We start from the raw sequence: 22,399 nt of genomic DNA on the forward strand, positions 1-22,399 counted from the left end.
GGGCTGGCTTTCCATTTCTGCATAAATGAAAAATCTCTTGAATCCTTGCCCTTTAACCAGGCAGTTGTTTTCTTTCTTTTTGTTTAGGAGTATGCATACTTTCTCTCAATCTGCTAGGCTTAAGTAGCTTCCCAGGTGAATCTAATTTCCTCACTTTCATCTATGAGGTCCAAACCTTATCGTACCAGAGGCATAATCTTGTATCTCAAAAAATCCCAAATCCTTGGCATAGACATGAAATCATTCATGCTGCTGCTTTTCAGTTATGCCTAACGATTATTCTTGATCATGTTCCTGGTTTGGCAAAACTGGTACCCAAGCCTCATCCAACCAAACTACATCCTTGCTGCCAAGCCATCAACATACCTTCAGCCCAAATAGCTCCATGGAGGAATTTTCTGTAGGACTGAGAAGGAAGCCCTCAGTTTGTTTTGGTCCAACCATGGCGGTAGGATCCAAACATGACAGTCCAATCATAGTCTGATCTTTCCTGGTAAATGGGCCCTACGTGCTCTCATTTTGCTAGATAAGGCTGCCAAAGGAAATGCTGACGCTGCATATTGGTACATACCTTCCACTTTGAACCTTCCTGCACTGATTACCTGAGCAATTATTGGAATTGCTATTGGCAACTGCATTTTTTTTATCTCTGCTGTATTTAAAGAAGGGTGAAAGATTATACTGGTCAGTCTTCTTCAAAATACTAGTTCTACCTTTAGCTGTGTACAGGATATGTTGCTCATTGGGGTTCACTGGAGCAGGGCTGCCAGTTTACTTTCTATAGAGATATAGAGCAATAAGGGTGATGTCGTGGTGGGCATCTGCTATAGATCACCAGACCAGGATGATGAGGTAGACAAGGCTTTCTTTGGACAACTAACAGAAGTTTCCAGATCACAGGCCCTGGTTCTCATGGGGGACTTCAATCACTCTGACATCTGCTGGGAGAGCAATACAGAGGTGTACAGACAATCCATGAAGTTTTTGGAGAGTGTTAGGGACAACTTCCTGGTGCAAGTGCTGGAGGAACCGACTAGGGGCCATGCTCCTCTTGACCTGCTGCTCACAAATAGAAAAGAATTGGCAGGGGAAGCAGAAGTGCGTGGGAACCTGGGCAGCAGAGACCATGAGATGGTCGAGTTCAGGATCCTGACAAAATGAAGAAAGGAGAGCAGCAGAATACGGACCCTGGACTTCAGAAAAGCAGACTTTGACTCCCTCAAGAAACTGATGGGCAGGATCCCCTGGAAGGCTAATATGAGGGGGAAAGGAATCCAGAAGAGCTGGCTGTATTTTAAAGAAGCCTTATTGAGGGTGCAACTAGCAAGGGATGTGAAGGGTAACAAGGGCTTCTACAGGTATGTTAGCAACAAGAAGAAAGTCAGGGAAAGTCTGGGACCCTTACTGAATGGGGGAGGCAACCTAGTTACAGATGATGTGGAAAAAGCTGAAGTACTCAATGCTTTTTTTATGTTGGTCTTCACAGACAAGGTCAGCTCCCAGACTGCTGCACGGAACAGCACAGTATGGGGAGGAGGTCAGCAGCCCTCAGCGGTGAAAGAACATGTTAAGGACTATTTAGAAAAGCTGGACATGCACAATTCCATGAGTCTGGATCTAATGCACCCGAGGGTGCTGAGGGAGTTGGCTGATGTGATTGCAGGGTCATTGGCCATTATCTTTGAAAACTCATGGTGACTGTGGGAGGTCCCAAATGATTGGAAAAAGGCAAATATAGTGCCCATCTTTAAAAAAGGGAAGAAGGAGAATCCGGGAAACTACTGACCGGTCAGCCTCACCTCAGTCCCTGGAAAAATCATAGAGCACGTCCTCAGCAATCAATTTTGAAGCACTTGGAGGACAGGAAGGTGATCAGGAATAGTCAACATGGATTCACCAAGAGCAAGTCATGCTTTACCATCCTGATTGCCTTCTATGATGAGATAACTGGCTCTGTGGATATGGGGAAAGCGATGGATGTGATATATCTTGACTTTAGTAAAGCTTTTCATACGGTCTTCCACTGTATTCTTGCCAGCAAGTTAAAAAAGTATTGGATGAATTGGATTGGATGGATAGACTATAAGGTGGATAGAAAGCTGGCTAGATCGTTGGGCTCAACGGATAGTGATCAATGGCTCGATGTCTCGTTGGCAGCTGGTATCAAGTGGAGTGCCCCAGGGATCGGTCCTGGGGCCGGTTTTGTTCAACATCTTCATTAATGATCTGGATGATAGGATGGATTGCACCCTTAGCAAGTTTACAGATGACACTAAGCTGGGGGAAGAGGTAGATACGCTGGAGGGTAGAGATAGGATCCAGAGAGACCTAGACAAATTGGAGGATTGGGCCAAAAGAAATCTGATGAGGTTCAATAATGACAAGTGCAGAGTCCTGCACTTAGGATGGAAGAATCCCATGCACTGCTACAGGCTGGGGACCAACTGGCTAAGCGACAGTTCTGCAGAAAAGGACCTGGGGATTACAGTGAACGAGAAACTGGAACTGAGTCAACAGTGTGCCCTTGTTGCCAAGAAGGCTAACAGCATATTGGGCTGCATTAGAAGGAGCATTGCCAGCAGAACGAGTGATTATTCCCTTCTGTTCGGCAATGGTGAGGCCACATCTGGAATATTGGGTCCTGTTTTGGGCTCCCACTACAGAAAGGATGTGGACAAATTGGAGAGAGTCCAGCAAAGGGCAACGAAAATTATTAGGCGCCTGCGGGACATGACTTACGAGGAGAGGCTGAGAGAACTGGGCTTATTTAGTCTGCTGAAGAGAAGAGTGACGTGGGATTTCATAGCAGCCTTCAACTACCTGAACGTGGGTTTCAAAGAGGATGGAGCTAGGCTGTTCTTAGTGGTGGCAGATGACAGAACAAGGAACAATGGTCTGATGTTGCAGTGGGGGAGGTCTAGGTTGGATATTAGGAAAAACTATTTCACTAGGAAGGTGGTGAAGCACTGGAATGGGTTACCTGGGGAGGTGGTGGAATCTCCATCCTTAGAGGTTTTTATGGCCGGGCTTGACATAGTCCTGGCTGGGATGATTTAGTTGGGGTTGGTCCTGCTTTGAGCAGGGGGTTGGACTAGATGACCTCCTGAGGTCTCTTCCAATCCCAATATTCTATGTTTTCTAAATATGAACAAATATCCTTTGCAGAATTACCACAAACCAACCAAATCTTAGTATCCCCATTACGTGTCAGCCACAGAATCACATCCCTGCTAGAGCTCTAAAATATCATCTAGCATAATCATCACTATTAATTATTAGCTAAGCTCCAGCAGTAAGTGCAGTGGTCCACTTGGAACATCAGTGATAATACTTGATAATAGTTTTGCACTTCAGTAGTGCCTTTCATGCAAGACTCTTACAATGCTTTTACAGACATGAATTAATTAAGCCGCTCAATATAGCTACCATGTGAAGCTGGTAGTTTTATATGTTATTTTACAGATGGGTATGCTAAATGCTCCTCAAGGACACTGAGGAGTTAGGTGAACTGGCCATGGTCAAAGACAGAGACAGTGATGGAGACCAATGAAATAGATCCTCTACCCTCAAGAGTAAAATAAACCCTGACATCTAATTTAAGGAGGAGATGTGATGACTACAACAAAGGTGGTACCTCTGCCCATTCAGTTACCAATAGCAGACCAATAACGAGATCCACCTATATAACTAGAGTAACACATCCCCTGCAATAAGCCAGTGATGTGAGATGGTAGCCATTAAATCTTGAGCCAGCCCAGAAGAGCTATTGTACACAAAAATGTTAAAGTAATCTAGAACAATAAGCATGGGCAACCCCAGTGTCATGGGTGGATGGGAATTCTGATGAGGTAGAGTTTACACTATAAGTATTCTCATCTTAAACCTATCCCCAAATTCCCCAAACAGGATGAATATGTTACATGAAGAATGTAAACCCCTAAAATTTAGAAACAAAATAAAGATAAAAATAGATACATAATGGAGTGAACTAATGATACGTTCTTCAGTACAACAAGTACAGAAACAAAAAGTTTCACCTGGTAAAAAATATTCAGGCATCTTCAATATTTGCAATTTCTCTTAAATGTTTATTTCTAGCAAATATCCAACAGATTTACATCGCTGAAGTGTTTCAGGTTGACCCACTTAATTTTAATATTCCAAATGATGTGCTATAATTACTACATAAAATAAATATCTTTCTCATGCGTGAATAGAGAAAAATCCTGTGATATATTACAAAAACAGAACATCAGCAAAAATATAAATTTAAAGTTATGGGCATATTTCTGTTCTCTCCTGAGAAGAAACACAAAAATCAGGCAGCTTTGCATCAAAGCTTCAGAAATGCCTGGAAACACCATAAAACTGCATACAAATAAATAAATAAATATAACAAACCGTATGATTGCAGGTAAAACAAGTGTTCAGAGAGCTGTGTAATAATAATAATCATAATAATTAACAAACTGATACCTATTAACCCGCAATTTCTGGTATTCCTCAAAGGCTGTGAATATACAGCACTTAGATGAAACAGGAGCTTCCTCATTAGGCTTGATAGGTAGACTTGTTTGAAATAGACTCAGTCAAAATAAATTATTGCTTAGAAACTCTGCCTTTGTCAGTGCTGAGGGAAGTAAAATAACAGTCACAATAATAAAAAATGTTCTCAGTTGCCTCTATCCTTAGAAAATCTATTATTATTGAGATATACATGTTAACTGAGACCGTTTAAGCTCAAAATGACACAGCTGTCAAATGGCTGAAATATTCGTTTGTACGCAGGTCTTTGTACCTACATCTTCTCTTTCATTGTCACAGAAAGGAGATGGAGTTTCTCTTCCAGTGCACAAAGCCAAATTCTGCTTGTCTCCATATAAATTAATAAACAGTTAAATCTTATTTTCATCTTATTGATGTTGTCATTTGTCCTTTGATAAATATTTGTTACTGACTCTACAATTATCATGAATTTTTTAACATGCAAGGACAAAGTGAAATTCTAGCTAAGGAAATATCTTTTTTCTTTTTAAAGAAATGCTTCTTTTTCAAGTTTGCTCTAGTGCAAGAGTTCTTCTATAACACCAAATTCAATGCTAATAGTTTCTGACCAAGGCTTCGATCCTGCAAAGACTTGTGCACATGTGAATAGTCCCACTGACCTCAGTGTAATTAATTAAATGAACTCTATAGGACTCTTGCATAAGTCTTTACAGGAGTGAAGATAAACTATGTCCAAGAGGAACTTGAACAATGCTAGTATCTTTCCCAAAAGCATAATCACATTGCCTTATGCTGAGTCACTTAGGGCCCAATTCTGCCACCCTTCAATAGTCTCATAGACTTGAAACCTATTCAGTACATAACTACCTTAAATCATTTAATAATGGGTTTTCATCTAATTGGTTTTAAAATAGGTTTAGCTGAACCGATTTTAAAACCAATGTATACAGGCCATAAGGGCTTGTCGAAACTACAAAAGGATATCATGTCCAAACATGATCATGGAAAGTTGAGTAAGATAACATGATGTTGACCAGTAAAGACCAGTCAATCAGGCCAGGGCAACTCATATTCAGCATTCTGTCAGCTAGTCAGGATTAAACTCCAGTACCAATACATTCCCTGTGCCAGCATTTTGGGGCAAGGATCACGTATGTCTTAACTGATTATTCAGCACAATAGGGCCTAATCTAGATTGGTGCCTCTGTAGTACAAATAACAATGCTAATGATCTAACTAGTAGTTAAAAAAAATACAGTATATGTACACTGTGGATGAATTAATGTTATGTGGAAACATTAACTTTTCATGCTCTTAACTTTTCAGTTGTACCCTCCTCCTCAATAGTGAATGAACAATTTTTTCTTACTTTTCTAAGTGACTACAGTCACACAATTCACAGGTTGGTGGTATTCCACTTATTTTTAAATCAATACCAATTAATGGTCACTTGCATTTGGCAGTACACCTTACTCCCAATTTTCTGAAACCCTATTATCCAAACCTCTATGTTATCCAAATCCTTTTCTTGTCCCCCAGCATGGATTCATATAATGTAGAGGTTCGGATAATAGAGCAGAGTCTCCCAGCCAAGGGGGAGGCCACCCTGCTGCTGAATGGCTCCTGCAGCAAAGCAGAGTCCTGGCTCCCTAAGCTAGTGCAGGGAAGGCTGAGACCCTGGTGGAGCAGAGAGCAAAGTCCTGCGGAGGGTCTCTGCTCTGCCTTGCCAGGACTGCTGCCTCCCCCTGCACTTACAATAATCGAGAGGGCAGGAGCACTTTGAAGGAGGTCTCTGCAACCTGGCTGTCAGAGGAATGAGTGAGTGAGTGGGGCCATGACAGCAGAGCTGCCATGCGTGTCCCTGAGCTGCCACTCCTGCCTTCTTAATTATCTGAACTCCTGAAGAGCTGAATAAAACCCATGTCCCCCCATGCTATTTGGATAGTTGGGAGTATACTGTATATGATATCACCCTATAATGCCCTGTCACTTCTCATGAGGACTTTTATAATTCCTGAATCACAGGGTCCAGGGAGCGCTTATCAATCAATACACTACAGTGTTGTCAGAATGTTCAGCAAAGTAAGCTGAGTTTTGGTGACTGAGGCACAGATTCAATGTCCTAGCAATTTTAACAGAGAAAGAAAAGGATTGACCTTCATTCTCTCCTTTATCATCAGACGACACCTTTCTTCCCCAAAGAATTTTACAAACTATACACAGAAATCACTTGATTAAGAAGCATGGTCTAGCTAGTACATGCATCTCAATTGTTTCAGTTCCACTATCTTCCTTCCTACAAATTTGGTGTTTTCTCACTTTTCTTGTTGAACATTATTTACTTTTGAAATAATGAATCATGACAGTGAAGCCAGACTAAAGGAAGGAATCCTACAGCATTTTAAGTTTCTTGCACAAATAATTATTTTATGTCCCTCACTTTGGGCCTTTGTCACAAGTTGCCTCCCACATTTTGTCCCAAGTCATAACATGGGCTGTTTTTCAGGAAATTAAAAGCCAGGACTGGCATTAGGACATATCAAGCAGAGCAATTGCCCAGAGACCCACACCACAGGGGCCCCCAGGAAGCTAAATTGCTCCGGCTTCAGTTTCAGCTCTGGGCAGAGGGGCTTGGGATTAGGCTTTCTGTCCTGGGCCCCAGTGAGTCTTAACACTGGCCCTACTCTCTGATTTATTTTGGTGGACTCTTGAAACCTGCCTCCATGTCCCCCTAAAGGGCCTTGAACCCCTGGTTGAGAACCGCTGTTGTAAGGGACCATTCAAGGTAGAGTGGCCCATTAACACCCCTGCAAGTCATAAGCCAAAAAAGGAGGTTAGTGGGTTACAGTGTTGTAATAAGCCATAAATCCAGTATCTCAAGTATTTTATTGGCAGGGTGAAACACACAAGTACAGGGATGGGGCTGAAGGTCTCTTTGCCACTGGAACCTGCAAGGGCACCAGACTGTCTAGTACAATTACTCAGCCGGAGACGTGGGCAGAGCACCAGATCGACCCCCCTTCTCTGGATGAAACGCCAGGGACTGTGTAAGGGCCACAAGAGCCGCAAAGCCCCTCTCCTCATGGTGTGGCCTGGAGCATCCCTTCAACACCGACCCCCCTGCAGGGGCTGTGCCTGGCGCTCCAAAGCGGCTCGCTCCCCCTCACAGCTCGTGTGGCCAACAGCGGCTCTCGCCTCCCCCGGCCCCCGCTTGTCGCCGCCTAGCTCCCCGCAGCCCCCCGGTCGCACCGCCCCGGCAGGCTGCGCCCAGAGCAGACAATGGAAAGCTCCCCAGCCGCTTCCGCCCCGCCCCGCCCCTCCCCTCCCTCTAGAGCTGCTGCAGAGGGGGGCGGCGCGGCGCGCAGGCGCGGCGAGCCCCGGCGCTGGCCCCGGCAAGCAGGGTGGGTGCCCCGGCTCCCGTTACCGCCCCTGCCCAGCTGCCGCGGGCCCCCGCTGGGTCGGTGACAGGTGGCGCGGGCTGCCAGTGAGGCCAGCGCCCGAAACAGCCCAGCAGCCAGGAGACCCGGCGGCGGGTGGGGCAGTAGGGCACAGAGACCCCCAGGGAACAGCCGCCCCCATCTACAGACAGTAACTCCCCCCCCCGCATCCATTGCCCCCCGGCACGGCTGCGCCGCTCGCTGTACTGCGTTTGCGGCGGCGAGGGGAGCGCGGCGCCTCCGGGGCACACGCCACGGGACTAGCGAGGCGGCTAGTGCCACGCGCCAGCAAAGCAGGGCCAGGATCCTGCGAGGCCAGATCCCGTGCCCCTGGCTTCAGCCGGGGAGCTGCTCAGCGTGAACACACCTGGTCACAAGCGTCACCAAGAGCTGGGACAGGCGGGGTCCCTCCCTCCCAGGCACTGGCACAGCAGCTGCTCTGGCGGTAGGGGGACGTGTCTGTTTTCAGCGCTGAACGTGGCAGGGGTTTTCTCTTCTATTCCAAGCTGCATACACATGAAAACTTCTACATCCCTTCCTTCCTATCTAGCAACTCGTATTCCCCGCCGCCCGCAGCACAGACAGTCTCCTTCCTCCCCTGCTCCCCCTCTCACGGGCACTCTGAATTACTGCCCCTCCCTAAATTCACTAACCCCTTGTAACACACATCTAGCACAGTCCCGGCACAGGGCCATTCCCCCCCACCCCCCGCCGCAATCCGATCCTGTGCAGTCCTCTCCCAGTGGAAGCCTGCCACCCTTTTTGGGGGGTGCAACCCGGATCCTATTCCCGTAATGCACTGTGCACCCACCCAGTCTCCCCATGGCACTTTGCAAACTGCACACTTAATACATTCTGCCACCCTTCCTATCAAACCCTCTCCCCAGCAGCTGCACGACGCCCTCCGTGCACTCTGCAGCCCTTCCCCACAGACCCGTGTACAACTTCCCTCCCACACTAGTAGAGTGCTTTCGATATGCACACAACAACAAAGAACACAATGAAACCACGAGCAAAACACAACTCGCTCGGTTTTGTTTGCAATTCCAAGAACCAGGCTCACTATTCCAATGCAAACTCCCACACATACAATAAAAGCCGTCCCCAGTCATCCTCGGTGGTTTGTGCCGTGCTGCATGCCCACAGTTAATACGGTCATTACACTTCAATCCACTCAAAGCGGGCTCATTTGAAATGGTGAAAGCCAACATGTTAAAAACAGCCGCTCTGCCAAGCATAAACGTAGGCTGTACTCACACAAGGATGTGAGGGTGTGTTACACCCTGTAGTAAGAGATACCTGTAGATCCATATGTATAAATAACTACATTCGTATTTAACAAGCTTTCTCGGTCTTTAGAAATCGCGTAGAATTGTATTCAAAGAGCTAGAATTACCCACCTTGCTTTTGGCAAATTCTTTTAGGATGAAGCACATGTGAAAATGGCACGACCCTACGAGGAGTGTTAGAAAGTGTGGATTGAGACCCTCTCTTTTCTTTTCTTTTCTTTTCTTTCCTGCTTTCTAAAGAGTGGAAATTTCCATCATGTGATAGGGGGCAGCATCCCCAGCCTCTCATTTCACCCGGACCCCTCCCTTTCAGAAAAAAACCACCAATAGTAGTGAGCTAGCAACCTGAGATGTAAACAAAAAGCATCCTCCCAGGTGGATGTGTTCAGCTGTTCTGTGTGTGAAAGAGGGAGCATGGCTATGAAGAAAAGTAGCACAATTACTTTCTAAACAAAATAGAATTGACTCTATTCCAAGTGATTTTATTCTGTTATAATTTAATATACAGTTTTTAGGGAGTTGTGTTTTAATGTATTTTTTTTTGCATAATGTACTGTGATGTCTGTACATATTCAGTGCTTACAAAAGAAAGCACCTAGTGATGTTGAGTAGGGCATATTTAATCTCATTTTCAATACTTCATCATAATTGTTTGTCCAGTAGAAGTGGGAACAGAAATGTATAAGATGCAAAGCCTGAGTTGCAATCTCTATATATCCAATGGCTATATTATTTATTATTATAGACATTTAAAAGAATCCTTTAAAACTGATCCCATGTACACATTTTTGACCATCCCTCTGTTGAGTCATAATGCCATTAAACTTACCTGTTTTTTAAGGAAAACTACTAGTTGCCAAATAACCCAGTGTGTCTGCTTGAATTTGGTCTCCTTTGTTTTTTGATATTCCTGTGACAGCATAGTTTGGCATATTTTAGCTATGGGCAGAGTAACAAATTGTTTAATATAGGACCACAACTCACTGATCTACATATTCTCCCTTGGAGTGTGGTGATCTTATTAATAAGAAGTATATTAAGTATTTACATATTATTAATATAACATAACTACCATTTTGCTATTTCAGATGAGCTTACCAGGCCCTTAGACAGTTTGCCACCACCATTCTTTGAGCCAGTGCCTCTGTTTTTATTTTCCCTTGCATGCTAGTTGGACTGTGTAAATTAAATAGGTTGATACAGCGCTCAGCCCCAATATGAGGACATCAGGGCCTTACCCGCTCTTGAAAACAATGTTTTGCTAGGAAGGGCCCCCTGAGATTATTGAAACTGAAATAATTTTTATAAATCTAACCGACTTTTTAAGGTTTATATTGTTATGTTATGTTAAACTTTTCATTCTGTTTAAACAATGGAACTGATTAGTCAGTTTCACATTTGTTTCTAGTAAGTTTCATCAGGGCCCGCCCTAAACCAAATGGTGCCCCAGGTGAGGAGCTTCTTCAGCGCCTGCCCCCCTCCAGCAGTTTCCTTACATGTCCATTCCTTATCTTCAGGAAAATCTGCTTCAGGGCATCTTTTATTTTCTATGGGAGGAGAGGGGGACAGGCAGTATGAGGGAGAGCAAAAGTCTATGTTCTGCAGTCTTAGAAAGTCATCAAACATTATGTGTTAAGCATGGTGAAAGAAGTAACAGTATTTTTTTATATTGTTGCGTAGATAGGGGTTACATAGATATCTCTGGCATCTCATTAAATATGTCCTTTATTAGTCTTAAAACACAAGTATACTTTCCCAATTACATAATAAAACAATAGAACAAGGTTCACAATATCACAGCTGAGCTCTCACTTCGTTCTTATATCTCACTGACTGGTGATGCCCCGTCCCTTATATATCCACAAGGACATGGTTGACAACATTCTAGGAGGGTCAAAGAAAGTCTGGAAGGTTCCACAAGATTCTAAAAAGATCCAGAACATTCTAGGAGATTAGTGATAAATAAATCCACATATGGAATACTGAAATATTTTACTTCAAACATTCTATTTTCCCTTTTGTGGCTGACAACAAAAACAGCACCCTAGCCCTGGCGCCCTCCAAGCCCCGCACCCCAGGCTGTCGCTTGGGTCACCTACCCCTAAATCCAGCCCTGAGTTTCACTTTGGTTGTTATACATGAACAGCAGAGCCGGCTCTTGTGATTGAATTCGGACAACACAGGGGGATAGTTAAATCCAATCTCCATGGCATAGCTTGCCCTTTTTTTGCTATAAACTCAACTAAGTATTTCTTTCAACACTAAGTGTTTTTTAAAGTAGCCCCCCACATCCTACCTCAAAAAATTAAACCTAAATAACAAGCCATTAAGATCCATTATGACAACTGAGTATGTATTGTTGTAGATATTAATTGAATAGTTCCAGTCCTTGAAAAGTCACATCCCTTTGCCTTAATATCCTCTCTCCTCACAACAATATATTTCCTCTCTGCTTTTCCTCCACCTGCATTACCCCAATGGAAACAATCTATTCCACAGATCATTTGATCTAACATCATGTTATTCTTTTATAGTTTTATGCATGTTTTTTTTTTCAAAAATTCAATTCCAATTTACCTTCTGAAAAAGAATTCACCACCTTAGGATTCAACTTTTTCAAGGGAAATTCTTCAGGTAACTATAATATGTTATCTGAATACTTTGTAATGGTATACCTGTAGATAGGTTAAAATTAAATTTCAGACACTATGTAGTTCAAAGCAGTATCAACCTTTTCACCATTACTATGATAGCTACCAGCCATTTTAGATTTTTGGTATACATGACAGATTTTTTTTTATTTTAATTCATACACTCACAAAAGTAATCATTGTTACTGTATTTTTTATATTTCTTTTGATTGCAAAATATTAAGAAAGTGAGCTCTCTTTCCTAAAGTAGGTATTTCTAAGATTCCTAAGCACGGATGATGCATATATTATATGAGCCTCAAAGTGAGGTATATTATTTTTATTATTCATGTTGAGGTAGCTAATGACCAACCAGATTGGGACCACCATGATGCTAGGTGTTGCCCAAACACAGAAAATGGTAGTCCCTGCACCAACCAGCTATTTGAGATAGCCAGTCAGTTTCCAAAAGGTAATCCAATGTAAAGTTAGTTAATTAAAATTTGGTTACTTCAGGTACTGGAAACATTTTAAGTAATATGTTTTCATTTATTCTTACCATTTTCCTCACCACTAAATTAACCTTTATATATATATCATCAGTACAATAATTACAATGTATTTTTAAATAAAGTAATAACATCACACAGTTCAGTTACATCCATAACCCTTATTGAAATGAAATGTTTTCTTGGCTGAACCAAACAATAAAACTTTTATAACTCAAAATAAATTACATAAAACATTGCTTCGCATCCAGAAAGTGACTATAAAATGGCATTGCAGGGTTCCATAGTTATTTTCTTTCAGTGACTTACTTACAAACCTTTTCTCAGTTTACAAATAAAAACACAGTTTTCTTGACTGCTAGCCCTGAAAACTCATCCTGGGATCTGAAAGTCAAGCTGTTTTCTTTGTGGCTCATGCCAAATCAGACTCCAGCTGACTGAGTTGTTCTGCAGTACTGACAAGAATGAAAAGCAATAACACATATTTTTGTCAGTAAAAAAAATGAATACATGTAACACTGAATACACAAAATGAACAAATTCTCTGCGAATAGTAGGATAAGAAGTTTATAGTCAATTTGTAGAGAAGAGCTGTGCTTTAAAGCAAATTCTCATGCTGTTATGTTACAGGGGAGGTTCTTAAATCAAGACACTCAGACTCATAAGTGAGGTACATAACTATGCACTTTACTGACCCTTTTTGCATTGTATGAGTATTGACATAGCTCTAACTAAACTCACATCCTTCTGTCCCAGCATGCTATGAGTTTAGTGTAAAACCTGACATGGATCCCTTGGAAGGCAGTCTCTCCACTCTTTTTTCCAAAGTCCTGGTCAGGAATATGAAGATCTGTCATAAGAACAGCCATACTGGGTCGGACCAATGGTCCATCTAGCCCAGTATCCTGTTCTGAAGTGGCCAATGCGAAGTTCTTCAGAGAGAATGAACAGAACCATCATCCCCTGTTTTCCATCCCTGCTCATCCTGGCTAATAGACTTGGTGGACCAATCCTCCATGAACTTATCTAGCTCTTTTTTGAACCCTGTTATAGTCTTGGTCTTCACAACATTCTCTGGTAGAGTTCCACAGGTTGACTACGTGTCGTGTAAAGAAGTACTTCTTCTTGTTTGTTTTAAACATGCTGCCTATTAATTTCATTTGGTGATCCCTAGTTCCTGTGTTATGAGAAGGAGTAAATAACAGTTCCTTATTTACCTTCTCCACCAGTCATGATTTAATAGACCTCTATCATATCCTCCCTTAGTTGTCTCTTTTCCAAGCTGAAAAGTCCCAGTCTTATTAATCTCTCCTCATATGGGAGCTGTTCCATACCACTAATCATTTTTATTGCCTTTTTCTGTACCTTTTCCAATTCCAATATATCTTTTTTGAGATGGGGTGACCACATCTCCACACAGTAGTCAAGTTGTGGGTATATCATGGATTTATATAGAGGCAATATGCTATTTTCCACCTTATTATCTATCCTTTTCCTAATGATTCCCAACATTCTGTTAGTTTTTTTGACTGCCGCTGCACATTGAGTGGATGTTTTCAGAGAACTATCCACACTAACTCCAAGATCTTTCTTGAGTGGTAACAGCTGATTTAGACCCCATCATTTTATATGTATAATAGGGATTATGTTGTCCAATGTGCATTACTTTACATTTATCAACACTGAATTTCATCTGCCATTTTGTTGTCCGGTCACCCAGTTTTGTGATATCCCTTTGTAATTCTTCGCAGTCTGCTCTGGACTTAACTAGCTTGAACAATTTTGTATAATCAGCAAATTTTGCCACCTCACTGTTTACCCCTTTTTCCAGATCATTTAGAAATATATTGAACAGTACTAGTCCCAGTACAGACCCTTGGGGGAGCAGGGCTGGCTCCCGGCACCAACTAAGGAAGCAGGTGCTTGGGGTGGCCAATACAAAGGGGTGGCACTCCGCCCGCTATTGGGGTGGCACGTCTGGGTCTTCTGCAGGAATTCGGCAGCGGGTCCCTCAGTCCCTCTCTTCCTCTTTGAGCTGCTGCTGAAGTGCCGCCGAAGAGGAAGGGAGGGAGTGAAGGACCCACCGCCGAAGTGCCGCTGAAGAGTGGAGCGGCGCGATTGAGCTGCCGCCGAAGTGCCGCCGATCGTTTTTTTGGTTTGTTTGTTTTATTATTCCCCCCCCCCCACTGCTTGGGGTGGCAGAAAACCTGGAGCCGGCTCTGTGGGGGAGAGCACTATTTACCTCTACATTCTGAAAACTGACCATTTATTACTACCCTTTGTTTCCTATCTTTTAACCAGTTACTGATCCCTGAGAGGACCTTCCCTCTTATCCCAGGACAGATTACTTTGCTTAAGAGCCTTTGGCAAGGGACCTTGTCAAAGGCTTTCTGAAAATCGGAGTACACTATGTCCACTCTTGTCCTCATGCTCTTTGACTCCCTCAAAGAATTCTAGTGAATTGGCGAGGCATGATTTCCCTTTACAAAAACCATGCCCAGTACTTTATGCATAATATTTAGAATTGTATATTCCCTCCCATACTTTCCCCCTTCTAATTACACTTGTCTGTTCCAATCGCCATGAGTTTTCAAAGATAATGGCCCATGGCTCTGCAATCACATCCGCCAACTCCTTTAGCACCCTCGGATGCAGCGCATCCGGCCCCACGGACTTGTGCTCGTCCAGCTTTTCTAAAAAGTCCCGAACCTTTTCTTTCTCCACAGAGGGCTGGTCACCTCCTCCCCATGCTGTGCTGTGCAGTGCAGTAGTCTGGGAGCTGACCTTGTTCGTGAAGACAGAGGTAAAAAAAGCATTGAGTACATTAGCTTTTTGCACATCATCTGTCACTAGGTTGCCTTCCTCATTCAGTAAGGGGCCCAAACTTTCCTTGATCTTCTTCTTGTTGCTAACATCCCTGAAGAAGCCCTTCTTGTTACTCTTAACATCTCTTGCTAGCTGCAACTCCAAGTGTGATTTGGCCTTCCTGATTTCACTCCTGCATGCCTGGTCATTTGTCCAATCTTCCACTTCCTGTAAGCTTCTTTTTAGCGTTTAAGCTCACTGAAGATTTCTCTGTTGAGCCAAGCTGGTCGCCTGCCATATTTGCTATTCTTTCTGCACATCGGGATGGTTTGCTCCTGCACCCTCAATAAAGCTTCTTTAAAATACAGCCAGCTCTTCTGGACTCCTTTCCCTCTCATATTAGCCTCCCAGGGGATCCTGCCCATCAGTTCCCTGAGGGAGTCAAAGTCTGCTTTTCTGAAGTCAAGGGTTCGTATTCTGCAGCTCTCCTTTCTTCCTTGTGTCAGGATCCTGAACTCAACCATCTCATGGTCACTGCCTCCCAGGTTCCCATCCACTTTTGCTTCCCCTACTAATTCTTCCCTGTTTGTGAGCAGCAGGTCAAGAAGAGCTGTGCTCCTAGTTGGTTCCTCCAGCACTTGCACCATGAAATTCTCCTCTACACTTTCCAAAAACTTCCTGGATTGTCTGTGCACCGCTGTATTGCTCTCCCAGCAAATGTCAGGATGATTGAAGTCTCCCATGAGAACAATGCAGCAAATGCAAATAATGTGTTATGGTAATTTTTAGCATTTTTGGTTTCTCCAACTGCCAGCCAGGAATGGTGGTTCACGTGCTTAAGAGCAGCACTCACAGGACAGTGAGAGCAGGTGCAGATGAGGGCTGGCCACTGACAGATACAGCCTCCCTGCGTTTTGGGGGTAGGGAGAAATGAAATTGACCCTCCCTTCCTAAACAGTTACATATGAGGGGAGGCCCAAATCGAGCCTGCCCACCCTCACTCAGCAGTGATGGCTCCTTCCTCAGGAGTGGGCCCAGCTCCCACTCTGAGCATTGTGACCTGACATAGAGGGTCACAGTGCCATTCAGATTTGGCTCCATGGCCCCTCAGTGAGACAGAATATCTTCAATATCTTGCAACTTTGTTATTTGAGGAATGGTGAATAATTTTCTTCCATGTGGTATATCTACCCATAAAGAAAATAACTAAATCCTGGGATTTTTTACGTTTCCTAATATTATGCACTCCATTCATTGTAAGGGAGAGAGAGATTGAATCAAGGACTGGGTTCCCTGCCATTTACAATTCCCTGTTGCCACCTCTCCTGTCTGTAATTTGATACCATTATAGTGACCACTCCAGGAAAGGCAGTGTTAACAATCCTGTTCAGTATTGTCAACCTCTTTGATTGTGATGTTGCTGCTGGAAGTAAGCAGAGAGAAAAGTCAATGTGATTCCGGTGGAATAGTATCAAAATACTAGCTGACAAGTGGAAATGCTTGTACTCCCCTGAGAGGATCTTTAGACTGTATGCACCAAGGTGCTTTTGTGTTGGACACCATATAGTGGCAGTGTTTGTTATGGAGGGTTGAGGTACTAATCCGGAGTTTCTAATAGCATCCCTACAGGGGTAGACTTAAGCTTGGTTTAAGTTAAAGTAGACATACACCTTTTTCTGTCTCCTCCACATGTGGGTTACATTCGCTTAGATTCCATTAGGCACTGGTGGAGTAAGTTTAAAGACATTTAAGTAAATATAATGGAGTTTAAGTTAACATCTTGCACATCACTCTGAATTTGGCCCAAATGTGTGCATATATTAGATACTTTGACCTAAACATACATACTTTGTAAAGACAAGTAAGATAATTAAAAAAAAAAAAATATTAAAATAAGCTCTGAGTGAACCAGCAGGATTTATGCACAATGTATTTTAAAGGGAAAAAGTTACTCTTATTTTAAGATATTTTAGCGTTGAGTGGTGTTGTGGGGCCCTTTAGTGGCATCTAATTTTTCTTTTTCTTAAAGTATTTTCACTGAATAATTATTTCTTAAAAACTGAAGTTGAGACTTCATTTTAATAATCACAGCAATGTGAATTTACACTTGCCTTTGCCTAGGGGGTAAACAGTTTCACTTAGATAACGTCTACACACTGGAAAATGTATCCATGGCATAGTAATACTCTCTAGTGCAAAAAACAACCATCCAAAAACAAAATTAATTTATTATCAGTGGCTGAAACTAAATGCACAAAAGTGAAGAAATTCAGAGTTAAGGCATCAGCTTTTTTTCTGTAACTCAACATGCTCTGTTTATGTATTGCAGCATCTGCTGTTGGTTATGTAAGATCTGTTGCAAGAACTTGCGGTATGTGGTGAGTAAAGGACAGAGTTCATGTTTAACTCTGAATTTTCTGGGTTTTAAGGATTCAAATTTAGACATTTCCCACCTCTACTCATTGTAATATAATTTATTTTGATTGTTATTATTATTAATTATTATTATTATCATCATCATCAGTGGCAGTAATAATACTGAAGTAGTGCCTACAGATTCCAGTCCCTTTGTACAAACATAAGTAAAAGATGTTCCCTGTACAAAAGAGTCTACTATTTAAGTAGGGTTAAAAAGAAACCTATAGATAGGTTAGCAATCAATGAACTTAATCCTGTTCACCATATTCAGACGAGTAGTCAACTGAACTACTCAGAAGAGTAAAGTGAGCATGGTTTTGTCCAATATTACTTATTAGTAGCTTATTTAGTAGTAAATAACAAGTTAAACCATTATGTGATGAATTCCTCCTTTAACAACGATAGCAAGAAGAGAACACAGGAACTCAGTATCTACCTCTGAGCCAGAATTTGTTTAACCTGAAGCAACTTGCAGAAGGTTAACACAGAATTTTTTTTATCAGTAATATCTGGCAGCATTTAGTATCAGAGAACAGACAGACTAACACTGCTGAATTACCGTAATTGATTAGGTCAACATTTTTAAAGTCTGTACTGACAAGTTGTACTTACAAAAACACTGAATTCTGCACTTGAGTCAAGTGTTTTGTGAACAACCTGTACATTCACCCTTTGAACTATGTAGGCATTTTGCTGAGGAAAATCTAGTATATTATCATTTAATTAAAGAAGGTATCCAAATGCATACATAAAGGGGAAGACTTACGGGTGCATGAGCAGCCTTAATTCTAGCATTTTCTAACTTTTCAGTATTTGACTTTGCTATCTTAACATTTTATAAAATACCACCACACTTTACACACAAACTATAATATCTAAGCATTGTGGCAGGGTGGATAGTATACGCTCCATTGTTCCTTACTGTTTTATGTACATATTTAGGGTTGGTAGAATTCAAATTTTATTTTTTATAATGTTGACATGTAATGGTAGAAAAAGTATGCTAATATCTTCTAATGCTTTAGAAGTAGTATATGTTCACATAAGTAAAGGCTATCTTAATACATATGAACAAAGGATCAGAGCAAAGGTTACGCACACTACATTAACTTTGACATTTCCTCGCTTCTGACTTTTTATTTGTTTTTGCAGCTATAATACACCCTTAACTTACTGCATGGAATTTCCTATGTTTTGTTTTTAAAATATTTGGGGACAATCAGTAGAAGAATCTTGAGACTTTAGGAACTTGCTGCTGTACTAATTTTCAGGAATAATGGATTGGTTCCACTCTCTTCATGCTAAAAACAGCCAAATTGTTTTTGCTTAAACTTTGCACAGTATTTCACCTTCAGTCAAAGCATGGAAATTTTCAGCCTGAATGAGGAAAATTTCATAACGTTACCAGCTGTGAGGTAATATACCAATATGAATGTTGAAACAATAGGTCTTTTACATATTAGGTTCCTGTTGTTCCATGATTTGTGATCCATCATTGTTGTATGTGCAAATCAAAAACTTCTTATATTTTTTTCCCTGAGAGTCTATGAGCCTCATTTCCTCCCTTCTCTCTCTCTCTCTCATTCTCTCCCCTTCCTTTGATTCCCTCTATTTCTCTTTAAGACAATGATATGGAATGAATGAGAAAGGCGAGTGAGTCAAGGGAGAGGGAATGAATGAATAAAGAAGTAGATTAAATGAAGGAGGGTACAGAATGAAAAAGGAATAGCCTGAATGTGGGAGAGACTGAACTTACAGGTTTTAAACTTGACCTCAGGCAGACATTCATTCTGCACATAGGACAGATACAGAGGGAACATTTATTATATGCATGTTTATTAGCTATAAAATATAGATATATGATGACTATTAAAGTATAAACCAGGAGGATAAAATCTATCATATAATTTATATTAACTAATATTTATAGTCTGATTAATTTAAATTCTTATGTCAGTGTTACTTAAATACTAAGAGTAGAATAATGAGTCTTTAATGGTGGGTGAGTAATTCTGTGTCAGAATAATTCAAGGCTTAGACACAGTGGTTCTGTTTATCAAACAATGAAGTTGATTTTGGCATCCATTCAGCTTTTTTAACACAAAGTTCTAATGCAAAGCATTTGAAGCACACCATTGTTATTAAAGATGTTAAAAACAACCAGTATATGATGGGGACATTCCCCCCTCAAAATGGCCAGAATTTATTTTTATAGTCAGAGTTCACTTTTGGTCTATGAACTAAAAGAACCAAATGATGAGCCAAACAAAACCAATAGACATGCAATAGTCTTCTGAGAATGAAAGAATGAGACACTGAGTGACTCTTTCTTCAGGAATGTTTTCTTAATATTCATAAATGCCATTTCTGAAAGGAATATACAGTTTATAACATCACAGGAAATTGAATCATTGTTCTATTTTAAATGCAGGAGTCCCGGAGTGTAGAATGAAGTAGAAAATGTATGTTTATTCATTAATTTATTTCAGTTTCAGTATATAAAACATAAAAGATTGCCTATCTCAGATCTAGGCAATCTGGGAAGTAATTAAAAATGTATTTCAAAGACACATATATAGTGGTAGAAAAACAACAACTTTCTCTGCACAAAAGAAGTCAGACCACAAAACTGGAAATCCCCCATCTCAGCTCCTACAAAACTCCAATTCCCTCCCCCTCAAATAGAATCATAGAAATGTAGGGCTGAAAGGGACCTCAAGAGGTCATCTAGTCCAGCCCCTGCACTGAGGCAGGACCAAGTATTCCTAGGCCATCTCTAGTAGGTTTTTGTGTAACCTGTTCTTAAAACCTTCCAGTGATTCCACAACCTCCCTAGGTAACCTGTTCCAGTGCTTAACTATAGTTAGAAAGTTTTTCCTAATCTCTAACCTAATTCTCCCTTGCTGAAGATTAAGCCAATTACTTACTTCTTGTCCTTCCCTTAATGGACATGGCGAACAATTGTTCTTTTCATAACAGCCCTTAACATATTTGAAGGTTCCCCCCTCACTTCTTTTCTCAAGACTAAACATGCCCAGTTTTTTTAACCTTCTCTCAAAGGTCATGTTTCCTAAATCTTTTATCATTTTTATTGTTTTGGACTCTAATTTGTCCACATCTTTCTTAAAGAGCGATGCCCAATACATACTTCAACTGAGGTCTCACCAGTGCCAAGTACAGCAGAACAATTACTTCCTGTTTCTTACATATTACTATTAATATATCTCAGAATTATATTAAGCTTTTTTGCAATGCATCACATTGTTGATTCATATTCAGTTTGTGATTCACTGAAATGTCCGTGTCTGCATACTACTGCCTAGCCAGTTATTTCCCATTTTGTATTTGCGCACTTGATTTTTGACTTCCTAAGTGTAGTACTTTGCACTTATCTTTATTGAATTTCATCTCACTGAGTCAAGACCAATTCTCAAATTTATCAAGGTAATTTGGAATTCTAATCCTATCCTCTGAAGTGCTTAAAAACCCTCCCTGCTTGATGTCATCTTCAAATTTTATAAGCATGTTCTCCACTTCATTATCCAAGTCATTATTGAAAATATCGAAAAGTACGAGGCCCAGGACAGAGCTTGCAGTACCCGATTAGATATGTTCTCCCAGTTTGATAATAAATTATTGATAACTACTCTTTGAGTATGGTTTTTCAACCAGTTGGGTACCCATCCTGATTGACTAGAACACCTGTCATAGCTTGAGGTTGTCATTAACACATAATGGTTGACCAACAGGGATCATAAGAATTTTGCTACTGTTAATGACTGGAGCTGGCTTTTATAACGAAAAGGGGTGTCTATAAAATTAATCAGCAACACATAGCATGTCTCTGGTCACTTGGGTTATGTTTTGTCATGTAATATTAGGTGATCTGCAGATTGTTACTTGTCAACTTTAAAGGAATGGTACTTAAAGTGAAAAGAGAGTGGACTATGCAAATCAGATGGGTAGTGATTTGAAATAGAGCTACTCCTTGTTATGGTCTAATGTAGGGTGACCGTATTTTCCTATGCTGAATATGGGACACCTAGAAAAATTACTCCCATTCAAGCAAGTTCAACAGCAATCAATCAGAACTATGCAGTACAAACGTTCAAATTACCATCGAGTTGACTGAGCCTCTGTTAAAAGGAAATACTACATAGTTGGATTCTTTTTATTTACCTTATCTTTAAGTCTTTAGGGTTCACATGGGGAGGGGTGACATACACACCCCCACGGGGAGAGGTAACACACCCACACTCCCGTACACCTCTCGTCCACAGGGGGTGGGGGTGACCAACCAACCCAACCTTCCCTGCCCAGCGCTCTCTGCCCTCCATGCCTGGCTGGGCCCCCAGGACGGACCCATCTCTCCTGGTACCTGGCACCGCGTGTTCCTGGGGGAATGCAGGGTCACATGTCCCCCCCTTCATATTTCTGCCAGGGCTCAGACCAGAATGTGGCCAGCAGCAGCCTTTTGGCACTGTGCAGGAGCTGCTTCCAGCCACAGGGGAGCGGGGGAGGGATGAGCTGGCCCATGTCTTTGCAGAGCTCATCTCTTCCCCTCTAGCCCCTGCTCCCCTGTGGCGGGAAGCAGCTCATCCCTTTCTGCCCACACAGTGTTGAAAGGCAATTAACACCTCCAGGCTGCTGCTGGCCACCGACATAACCCAGCCGCCTTCTGTCCCCCGGCTACAGCACAGGCAGGAAGGGGTTAAGCCCTAAGGCTGCATTGTGCACCAGGGCCCAGGGAACGTGACTGCAGGGGCTTTAGCAAACCGGGCCAGATGTAGCAGCCCCGCACTCCT

The 22,399-nt window shown here is 41.9% G+C and overlaps 1 protein-coding gene across 2 annotated transcripts in view; it reads right to left on the reverse strand.

Moving 5' to 3' along the window:
• Nucleotides 1-9,429, reverse strand: part of SLC38A4 (solute carrier family 38 member 4) — a 58,906-nt gene extending 49,477 nt beyond the window's left edge. For both annotated transcript variants that reach the window (XM_054025020.1, XM_054025011.1), the window contains exon 1: nucleotides 9,344-9,429. The gene's annotated coding sequence lies outside the window, so the exon portion shown is untranslated. The remainder of the gene's footprint in view (nucleotides 1-9,343) is intronic.
• Nucleotides 9,430-22,399: the final 12,970 nt, after the last annotated feature.

Source organism: Malaclemys terrapin, chromosome 1, assembly GCF_027887155.1.
Source record: "Malaclemys terrapin pileata isolate rMalTer1 chromosome 1, rMalTer1.hap1, whole genome shotgun sequence".
Taxonomy (NCBI): Eukaryota; Metazoa; Chordata; order Testudines; family Emydidae; genus Malaclemys; species Malaclemys terrapin.